The 10,885-nt window shown below is 37.1% G+C and overlaps 1 pseudogene; it reads left to right on the top strand.

Moving 5' to 3' along the window:
• Positions 1–630: 630 nt before the first annotated feature.
• Positions 631–749, top strand: LOC111734326 (annotated as a pseudogene).
• The last annotated feature ends 10,136 nt before the right edge of the window (positions 750–10,885 follow it).

The raw sequence follows: 10,885 nt of genomic DNA, 5'->3' as shown, positions 1-10,885 counted from the left end.
TTGTATATCTACAAGTTTGTGAGGATAAAAATTAAGTAATATATATTAAAGTGACGTGAATAAAAAATGAATTATACATGTTAGTTGCCACTATTATTAGAGAGAGAGAGAGAGAGAGAGAGAGAGAGAGAGAGAGAGAGAGAGAGAGAGAGAATGAGTACCATTTCAAAATAATGTGCAGTCCCATGTCAGTGAGAAGTAAAAAGTAAAAACTGACAACTTCCTTAGAGCAGCAATATTTAATCAATCTGGAGTTCAAGTACCCTTAGGGGTACACAAAGCAATATAAGGAACATAAAGAACTAAGGATTTTAAGCAAAGCAATGTCTAGATTCTCAATATCCACTTTCCTTCTTTTCTCTCGCTAACAACGATGAAAGACAACCTCTCCCCCATCTTCCTATGGTGAATTGCTCAAAGGTATAAAAATCCTCAGGGATCTTAAAGCAAAGATATAATTTAAAATCTTGATATTGGGAAGTCTACTTTAATTAATTGCTTTGATTGATTTTTAACAATAATTCTTATGACGACTTTATCCAGAAATAATATTTTGACAGAGAAGTAGGACTGGGTGATGATATAAATGACTTTCAAGGAAGCAAGAAGATAAAATTCTATGAGAACAACATCTATGGCCATGCCACCCTGAACAAGCTTGATCCTGTCTGATCTTGGAAGCTAAGCAGGGTCAGGTTTGATTAGTACTTGGATGGGAGATCACCTAGGAAGACCAGGTGCTATAGGCGTAAAAAATAAAAAATAAGGATTGTAAGCCGACAAGTTCCTTGCAATCTGTGAGGTCAACCAAGGCTTGCCTTGCCTAAAAATAAAAAATAAAAGATAAAAAAAATTTAAAAATTTTTAAAAAATTTAAAAATATTATGAGAACAGTGGAATGAATATATAATTGAGAAGGAAAAGCAGAATGATATATTATTTCTAAATATTAAGGAAGCGCTTGCTCATGTATTTTTTGAAAGATGAGTTTGTGTATGAAATCACTATGCTATTTATATTCTATTGGACTCATTTAAAAGTTTTGTTTAAAAGTAATAGTTTTATTTATAATGTCAATGTTTACAATACTCAGAAAAGTATTACATTTCCAACTTACGATATATGTCTAATGTAAATTTAAAACTGTGAAGAAAGGTAGATGATTTTCCAAAAACTATATTAAGAGACATATTTCAAACTCTTCGAAGGTCAATACTTTGAAGCAGTGTTTCTCGATGTTTGGTACTAGACTAGTGACATCAGTATCATTTGGTACCTTGTTAAAAATACAAATTCTGAAGTTTCGTCCCAGACTTACTGAATAAAAAGCTGTTGGTTGGACTCAGAATTTGCATTTTAACAAGCCCTACAGATGATTCTGAAACAGGCTAAATTTTGAGAAATATTTTCAAAGCCTTACGTAACTCTTTTGTGGAATGTATGTCCTTTGCTCCGTTTGCCTCTCTTTTTCAATTTCTCTTTTCTATAGGAAACAGTGAAGTTAATGAACAGTGTAGAATTTAGAAACCTGTGTGGTTTATAAAGTATCCAGTTGGTAAGGACCACTCATAGCTACTGGCTGAAATGTGAAGGTGAGGTGATAAAGAATCTAGACTCTAGAGAGCAAGTGGTTCCGCGATCCTTTAATTCTCACTGGATTGTTGAAAGCTGATTGAAAGGCCCAATCGTTACACATTATGGTTCCCTGGATAAGCTAACTGTCTACAGTCTTCTAATTGTCACTTTGAATCAAGACAGTGACTTAGTTACTGCCTCCAGCATTTAATCAGAGTCCTGACCACTCTCCTAGGCTTATGGTGATGTAAATATCAACTAATGGGATAAATGAGAGGCTATTCTGAAGAGTGAGAAAGTCTATGCTCTTTGCCACTATGCTTCCTTCGTATGTTTGCAGATTCCTATGTCCAAGTATCTAACATTAACTTGGAGAAAGCGAAAAAAATCAATAGGTGGCTACTAATAGTGTCAATTGTAGTAAATGTGCATGGAAATTATGTTGGATGTGTCCATGGCCACAGCTGAATTTGCAGTTTGGTGTTCTTCAGATTCTGACTCTCTTAACATTTTACCTAGAGCCATTCTTGGCCAGGCCTGACTTTTTTTCTGATTTCTATAAGCCAGATTCTATCACAGTTTCTAAAGACTCCAGTTTTTGTCCTGGAGGAAAACAAAACAGAGAAGGGGAGAAGGAGGAGGAGGAGGAGGAAGAGGAAGAGGAGGAGGAGGAGAAAAGGAAAGAAATGTTCTCTTTCCGGTCCCCATTGCCAAAATCTTCTCCTTCCTCTTCCTGCATTCTGGATATCATTCTCACGAAACTGTCTTGGCCCAAATGTCACTTTCTCAATTAAGCCCAATTTAAGCTATTTAAAATTGCTCCCTCATCCTCCACCATGGTAATGTTTATCTTCTTTTCCTTCTTTATTTTTCCATAGCACTTATTACCTTCTAACATAGTATAAAATTTACTTATGTATTTTATCAGATTGGTATGTGTCTATTGGCTCACCACTCTATTCCTGCCCTTCTTTGTTCCTTTAACTGGCAGAAGTCTGGAAGCTTACAAACTATATTTCCAAAATTTCCTTACTACCAACTTCTGGATATAGTCTATCATTGAGAGGATAAGTCCAGAGATTGGAGGACAGAAGGAAAAGAGAGACTATTTTATTTTGTGTCTAGCAATACCTCAAGCAGTGACAGCAGCCATGGCAGTCACTGTGGATTAGGATACCTCCCAAGCTGGTGTGATTCCAACAGAAGCAGCCATGGCAGCACCAGAAGCATTGGTGGCATAGCACTCTTGGAATTTTAGGGGCAACAATGGCAATAGACTTTATGCTTGGGGCACATACTGTGTCAGTTGGAGTAGAGGCCCTTAGCTTCCTGCAAAACAGCAGGGGCAGAGTGTCAACCAGAGTGGCACCAACAGGGGGGCTCCAGCAGCCTCACTGATACAGCTAACATGTGTGGTACATTTACTCTGGGTAACAACAGTTTCTTTTTCACTCTTCTAATCCTTGAGATGGTAGTTTCTAACCTCTGGATGAACTTCCTCTTCCTCTTTTAATCTTCCAACTATTTTGATGTTTTTTATAACCGAATCCTTGTAATAAATTTTCTCAGTTGGAAATATGTATAGTGGCTCCCAATTTCCTGAATGGACCCTTGTTGATATAGTGCATTAGAGACTGCTACCTAAACATAAATCCAAAAACACACAATTGTTGCCATTGCTGTTGCTACTACATGAGGTGCTTCTAAAGACAAGGTAAAAGGATCTTTTTCTGCCCTTAGCTTTCCAATCTTCCACAAAATGCTTCTCATTTACAGAATCTAGCCAGATGTCAGCTGGCAAGGTAATAAGAAAAATGTTGGCTTTTAGTCCCCTGTGTTACTTAAAAGGGGAAGGGATGGAGCAAAGACAATAACTTGCACATTTATTCTTCCCCAACAAAAAAGTAAACTTCGGGATTAAACTAATTTAGACAGTTTTTTCCTTACTGTTTTCTTAGTATTAGAACCACATCTGACAATTAATATTCACTTGTAAATTTTTGTTTAATAAGTTGTCATGATTTTTATATAAGGAAATTTATTGAGAGCTTTAAAAAATTCCTTGAGTAACTAGTCAAGGAGACAGAATTCAAGCTTAGGTCCAGTTGATATGAAATTATACAAATTTTCATTTGTTTAGAACCATTATGCTAAAGCTTTGCTGGTGAAGCAGAGGTAGAACAGTAGACTGAAAAAAGCTCTTGAATGAGGGGTAAGAAACCTAGGTTCCAGATTGTGAGCTGTCTTTCTTGACCAAGTGAACTCATTTTACTTTTCTGAGTCTTAATCACTGAGTCAACGAATTGTTCCTAAGTGCCTTCCTTGTGTCATATTATGGAGATACGGTAAGATACAGCACAAGCCATCATTTGCAATGATTCACTAAACCCTGTTGATTCAGAATATATCCCAGATCTCTAAACGATATCCATCTCCTCTGCCATGACCCAAGTCAAGCTGCCATTATCTTGTCTTGGGTTACTTCAATAGCTTCCTAATTCATCACCCTGCTTCTAATCTTACTTCTTTCCAACAGGCTTCCACAAAGTAGCCAGGGTAGAAGATCATTTTTAATGCAAACGTGATCATAGTACTCTTATGCAAAAACCTTTCTTTGGATTCCCATCCTTAATAAGATCTTCAGATCTTGCATGATCTAGCACCACTATAACTCACTAACGTCATTTTATACTAATTTTCTGTTCACTCTGACTTATTATACTTGGTTACTAGAAGGAAACCAATTCCTTTTTCTTCTGAAGACCGTCTCATATGTTTTAATTCCTTCTAACACAGGTGCTTTTACCTCAGCCCTTACCTAGGATTCACTGCTTATCCTTAAGATCGTAGCTTAAATATCTGAATCATGGTCCACCTTTTTTATATAACACTCTTCATTTGTAGCACTTCTGTATAGATTTATAACTATATTTTATAATAATTTGTTTAATGCCTTTATTTCCTACCAGAATGAAAATTCCAAAAGAGAACGAAAACTATGTTTTGGGTATAACAAAATCTCCAGTTGTATAGCCCAGATGCTAGCTAGATAAACATCTCTTGAGTGAATGAATGTTTAGGAAGTCATTAAAGGGCTTTAAATAGAGAAGTGGCTTAATCTGATGTACACGCTTGTGTAAGGTTTCTCTGAATTGTTTTTCCAATTCAAAATGAGGATTAGATGATATATAAAATTCCTACCATTTTCATATTCTAGAATTTTATTCTCCTAACTCTATGGAAATATTGTTAAAAACATCTGATTTTTCACTTATTATGCCTTCCCTGTGACATGAGTGAAATATTGGTATTAGAGCTTTTTCTTTACGGAGGAGAAAAATAGAGCTGGACTTGCTTAGTAGCTCATAGCAAAGAAGCTAAAGTCTGTATCACCAGACACAGGATAACATCCGTTATCCTGTGTCTGGTGATACAGACTTTAGTACAGAAGTCAAGTGCTACATGAATAATATCTTGTTGATTTCCAAAATGGACATTTTTTTCCCCTTTGACATTCCTTTCCATCAGAATGACTGGCAAGCTTAAAGAGACATCTCAAACTCTTCAACAATGCTCTTGAATGCGGGCCCACACATACTTGATTTAGATGACTAGAACCTTTTGCATTTTTGTTTAATCTCATTAGATGAGGACATGCAAAAATCCATGATTTGTAGAGGTCTGGAAATAAATTTACCTACCTAGATTAGATGACATTTTCAGAGGGTATTAGATTTGGAAGAAAAGTAGAAGCCATCCACCCACAGTCTAGTATGTAGTTATACATTTACTGACTCAGCAAACTTTATTGTTTACCATACACCAGACACCGTGTTGGGGGCTGTGAACACAGGGATAGGCTACATATGGGGAAACGAAGGAAAAACATAATCTTTCCAGGATGACAGTTGGTTGATTAGAAGAGTTAGAACCAGGAAGAGTGAGCTTCAATATTTGATCCTTTTCCATGATAACAAGGATGAGCAAACTTTGTCCCATGGCCCAAATCTGGCCAGCCTCCTGTTTTTGTACATAAAGTTTTACTAGAACACAGCCATGGCCATTTGTATATTGTCTACAGCTGATTTTATGCTACAATGGCAGAGATATAACAGGAAACATGTGGCTTGTGACACCAAGAATATTCACTATCTGAACCTCTATAGAATGTTTGCTAAGTTTTGTACTATGATACAAAGTCTGTTCATGGGCTGCTTCTAGGAATGGTTTTCAAGTGATAAATTTGGAAGTAGTGAGAAGTACTATCTTTCCTTTTTAGACTGAAATTTCCATAAGGTATTTCCTTTACTTGTCTAACAGAGACAAAAAGCCAATGAAGTTTAGTAGGATGTAGAGTTGGTTGAAACAATCTTAGGGAATTTGGGAGATTTCTTCCACAAATATGGAAACAATTACTGCTTGAAAGGTTACTTTCAATCCTAGTATGTTAATGTGACTTAGTATCCATTTTTGAATTTAATTCAATTTGGATCAATGTAACAATAAGAGACATATTTGTTTCTGATTTTTGGCTGTAGAGAGCATCAATGAAGTAGGCCTTGGCTGTTGTGCTCTAACATGCATTCCAGAATTTGCACCGTTGAACTCTGCAGGGACACTGAAGCAGGTCCATGCCCAGATGAGGGCTCCTCGATGAGCAACTTTTCCTCAAGGATTCCTGACAGTCTTGTTGAACTTTCTGTATAATTTATATCTCTATTTTTCCTTTTTTCCCTTCAATCTGTATTATAGTATAATTGATAAAATTATAAGATATTTAAAGTGTATATCATCATGATTTGATATAATGCATACATTGTAAAAGGATTCCTCCCATCTAGTTAACACATCTATTGCTATATATATTTGGTGAGAAAATATTACCCTCCTAGCAAATTTCAATTATACAGTACAGAGTTATCAGCTATAGTCAGTACGTTATATATTATATCTTCAGACCCACCTAACTTTTCTTCCTTCCTTCCCTCTCACCTTCATCTGAGGTTGATTTTAATTATGCGAGATATCCCCTCCAAAGTAAAAGAAAAAACATGCTTTGTCTTATAACCCACACCATATAGGAAGAAGCACAGCACATGGTAGGCTTCTTTGGATTTTGAAGACAAAACATTGTACACCTAGGAATACTACTCTGGCCCATATACTGAATGATATGGAAGTCTGCCAGCTTTGAGAAGGGCCTAGAGCAGGAAAGGGTTCTGTAGCAGATTTAGACCACAGTAGAATCAGTTTTGCCACTTAGGATAAACGACTCAGTGGACTTTATGATGTCGAAGGTGTCAGTGATAGGAAAAAATATAATATGGAGCTTAGAGCAAATTCCACTTTGAGATTGTACCATAGGCCCTTTGGATTCTGAAGCAAGGCTGTGCTGTCAATAGTTGAGAATGACACATCCTTTGAAAAAAAGCTCTTGGCAAGGTCCTTGGTAAAGAAAGAATGTTTGACCATGGGTTACCAAGTTATCATGAATCTGGAACTGTCCATTATGAGCTGGGTTCTCAGACACCACCAAATAATAGAATCAGATAGGCCTAGCAGCCACCATTAGAAATTGGAACTGGTACGTGTGGAATTCAGCCTGAGCAGTTACCCTTTTCTCACTTGTACTTATGATCGTTTGGGAGATCCTGAATGAGGGGAAAAACCCATGCTTGGATTACAAATTAATCTGCTTGGTTTTGGGGTACACACACAAAAAAGCCAAAAGATGGTGCTTCATTAAAAGATATTCAGTGGTAGCTCTGAAAGAGAGTTGAGAAAAAAAGGTTCCCAGTGCACGGAGCTGAGCGATGAACCTGGTTATACATTTTATGTGGAAGGGGATATGACCCAATGAACAAATGCATAGCCTTGAGTAGTGGCTAATGACCTAAGTGTCTGGTCAAGAATATTGGAGAAAAGAGATCTAGGGTATAGATTTAGAGTATGGACTGGACATATAAGGGTGTACACAAAGTGGGAATATTTTTGCATCACTTGTCAATGCCTACCACACAGCTAATAGTTAATAATTGTTATATAATTATCTTATATAATCCTTAAAATAAATCTCTAAGATAGTTCTTGATAGTTTCCCAGTTTGAGCTGAGGAAACTGAAGCTAGAAGAGGCTGAAAATTTACCCAAGATTATTCACTGCAGCAATAGTTTCAATCCCACTAGTCCAACTCCAGGGTTCATGTACCTAACCATTGTGCCAATTATTTCTATTCTAAATATTAATTTATACATTTTTGTATCATAGGAGGCTTTAAGCTCAATTTTACTAGCTAGTATAGAGTCTAGCATTTGGTACCTGGCTGGTTTACTAAATTTATAAACAGAGAAAAAAAAGGGGGGATCCGGACTTGGGCAGTACATTTGATTTCTGGACTTTATGAGAAGTAGTAGTCAAGATGCCATCATGACTTGTAAATTTTAGTTTCTAATTTCACTGGAGAAACAAACAGCCCATTACATGGTATTTTAGTTATGCACTTTCCTATTTTTTTATAATTTGGTGTTCCAATGATCTAATGCTGAGTGATAAATTACCCCCAAAACTAAGTGACTTAAAACAACAACCATTTTATATTATATCTCATGATTTTGTGGGTCAGGAATTCTGGAATGTGTTCAGCTAAACAATATTTCTGCTCCACATGGCATTAACTGACATCATTTGATAGTGTTTAACTGGCAGATGACTGGTCTAGAGTCCCTTAGACAGATTCATTTACGTGACTCGTGCCTTGGGGGTGATGGCTGGCAGGCTAGGATTAGTTGGGACTATTAATGAATGTACCTACGCATGGCCTTACCAGTATGGTGACTTCATGATAGTTGATCTTCTTTATGGAAACTCAGGGCTCCCAGAGAAAACGTTCCAAGAGGCCCAGTCACAAGAATTCTTATGAACCTAGTCTTACGACTCCCAAACATCACTTCTGCCAAATTTATTGCCATGCAAATCACTAAGGTCAGCCCATGTTCAAGGAGAGAAGAATTAGTCTCTTTCAGGGGGAGAAGTCGTAAGTGTTTCGTAGACATTTTTAATCAACTATGCTTAGTTTTATATCCCTAAAGAAGTTTTCTTTAATTCCTTATTGGCTGTTTCTTTCAGGTCTCACCATCAGACAATCACTAACTGCTTGTTTGGAAAGACAACGGGGAAGATCTTCCCTATCCTATATAGCCCTAAAATTATATACTCTTAGAAAAAAAAGGAGACAATTTTTTATTCTTACATTTAGGTGCTTATTCAGTTCCTACTATATTCAGAGTAGTGTCTAGGGGCAGGTAAGCAGAGGGGTGAAGAAACCATTTAAACTCCCTGACCTTTAATCTTCTTATCTGTAGAAAAGAGGGACAGATATACCTGCCTAAAGTTCAAAAGTTCTTATTAGGCTCCAAAAGTATTATTAGTTCATGGGATGATCTTATGCAGTATAAACTACTTACTAAAAAGCTGACTTCATTAATGTAGCTATTTAGTGAATAAGACATAAAGTAGGATATGATACAATTACACACACACACACACGAATCTAATATGGGATACAGTGCTGCCTTAAACTATCATAAACTGAAGTCATATTGTTCCAAAGGAGAGAAAGATTGCACCTGTTTTGCAACAGCAAGGAAAGTTTTATTATTGTTATTCAATGATTTCACTATTTCGACAATGCAGGAACCTAATGGGTGATATTATACTAAAGTTTGGAGAAGTCAAAAAGTCTCTTTAGCTCAGCCATAACTGGAGTTTTGTGGAACGATGCTGCACTGGGCAAAGTAGTTTGGCTTCTGGAAATGCATCTGGATAATTCAGCACTGTTATTAGATTTGTTCTGTCTTTAATCCTAATAATAAGACGAGCAAACTAATCTGATGAAGAAAACTAAGGTATGCAAGATTTCATCAGAGTAGGCTGCACCCTTGGCCTCTGGGAATTTTCATCCTATGGTTCAAGGCCCTGGGTGCCTATCTGGTAATCAAGAGCCCCGGTGCCTCAGTCATCAATTCATTTCCATATGGCAAAGGAGCATGTTTCTTGCATTAAACGCACCTTGCTGCAGCGAATTGACTCAGATGTGGTATTTTAATTGGCACTAAACAGAATTATTATTTAATTAAAGCAGAGGCTAATTAATTTTCTGAGTCATTGTTTGTGCAAAAGATGCTACATTCCAGTCAAAACCAATTTAGTTGAACAACATCAAATACTCAATTTGGTGCCTTCAGGAGGTCTATTTTGTTTCTTTTCTTTTCTTTCTTTTTTATCCAAATAGATACCTTTTTTAGGAATAATTTAAGATAGAACACTTAGATTCATTAAATGTTATAGCGAGAGGGGCCTTTACAGAGCTCTTCCAGATAGATATTTTGTAGATGGGAAAACTGAAACCCAAAGAGTGAAAAGCAGTTATCCAAGATCACAGACCTAGTTAGGGCCTGGGACCAATAACTCCTGACTGGCATTCCATTTCATTATACTTTAAAACATGAGCTTTCTGAGAGAGGATCAATGGAATACTAGCACTAGAAGCAACCTCACAGACCTCTCGTTCAGTGGCCTCAATTTATTGTTTGAGAAACCAAGGACCAGTGAAGAAAAACATTTGCTACGGTCACACAGCTGAGGAAGGACGAGAGGCTCAACGTATCCTCTGGTAATCTGTCTACCATAGCATGGTCTCTAGAGTAAGAACCAGAGAGTGGATGACTCTATTGTGTTGTAACGTGTGGATGTGCCCTGTAGAACCATTTTTGTGATTACAGTGGGAGAAAAAATAGTCAAGTGATATATAAGGTTGACTCACAATTTTCCTTAGGCCTTAGGCCTAGCACTCTGCCTAAGATAAGCTTCACTCTCTTAGAGACCAGTTCTTCTATGAGGAATTCCTAGGGCCTATGGTCATCTTCCCCTCATTCAGTGTTCCCTTGGCATTTAGGTTCAATCTGCATCTCACCACACACTTTGAACCTGCTTATAAATTTCTTGCATAGGATTCTCTGTCATTAGTTTTGAAAACTCTCAAGGAGAGGGTCTCAGCTGCCTTTTACTTCTTGTATATCCTCAAGGGCAGGGTATGTTACTGGAGCTCAATATGTACTCTTTATAAATTCACTGTGATAATTCCTGAAAGACCTGAAATGCAATAGATTAGCAAGGACTAGAGAGCCAGAATGCGATGGCTACTTAATCAGCATGGGATAGTTGAAGAATCTCTATTGTCAGAGGGAGCAGAATTTGGATCCAAACTCTTGTCCTTACTGACTTTCTGGCATTCTGAGCCTCAATTTCCTCA

This window comes from Pteropus vampyrus, unplaced genomic scaffold (genome assembly GCF_000151845.1).
Source record: "Pteropus vampyrus isolate Shadow unplaced genomic scaffold, Pvam_2.0 Scaffold14, whole genome shotgun sequence".
Lineage (NCBI taxonomy): Eukaryota > Metazoa > Chordata > Mammalia > Chiroptera > Pteropodidae > Pteropus > Pteropus vampyrus.
The sequence above is the reverse complement of the archived record's forward strand: the minus strand, read 5'-3'. Positions and strand labels throughout refer to the sequence as shown.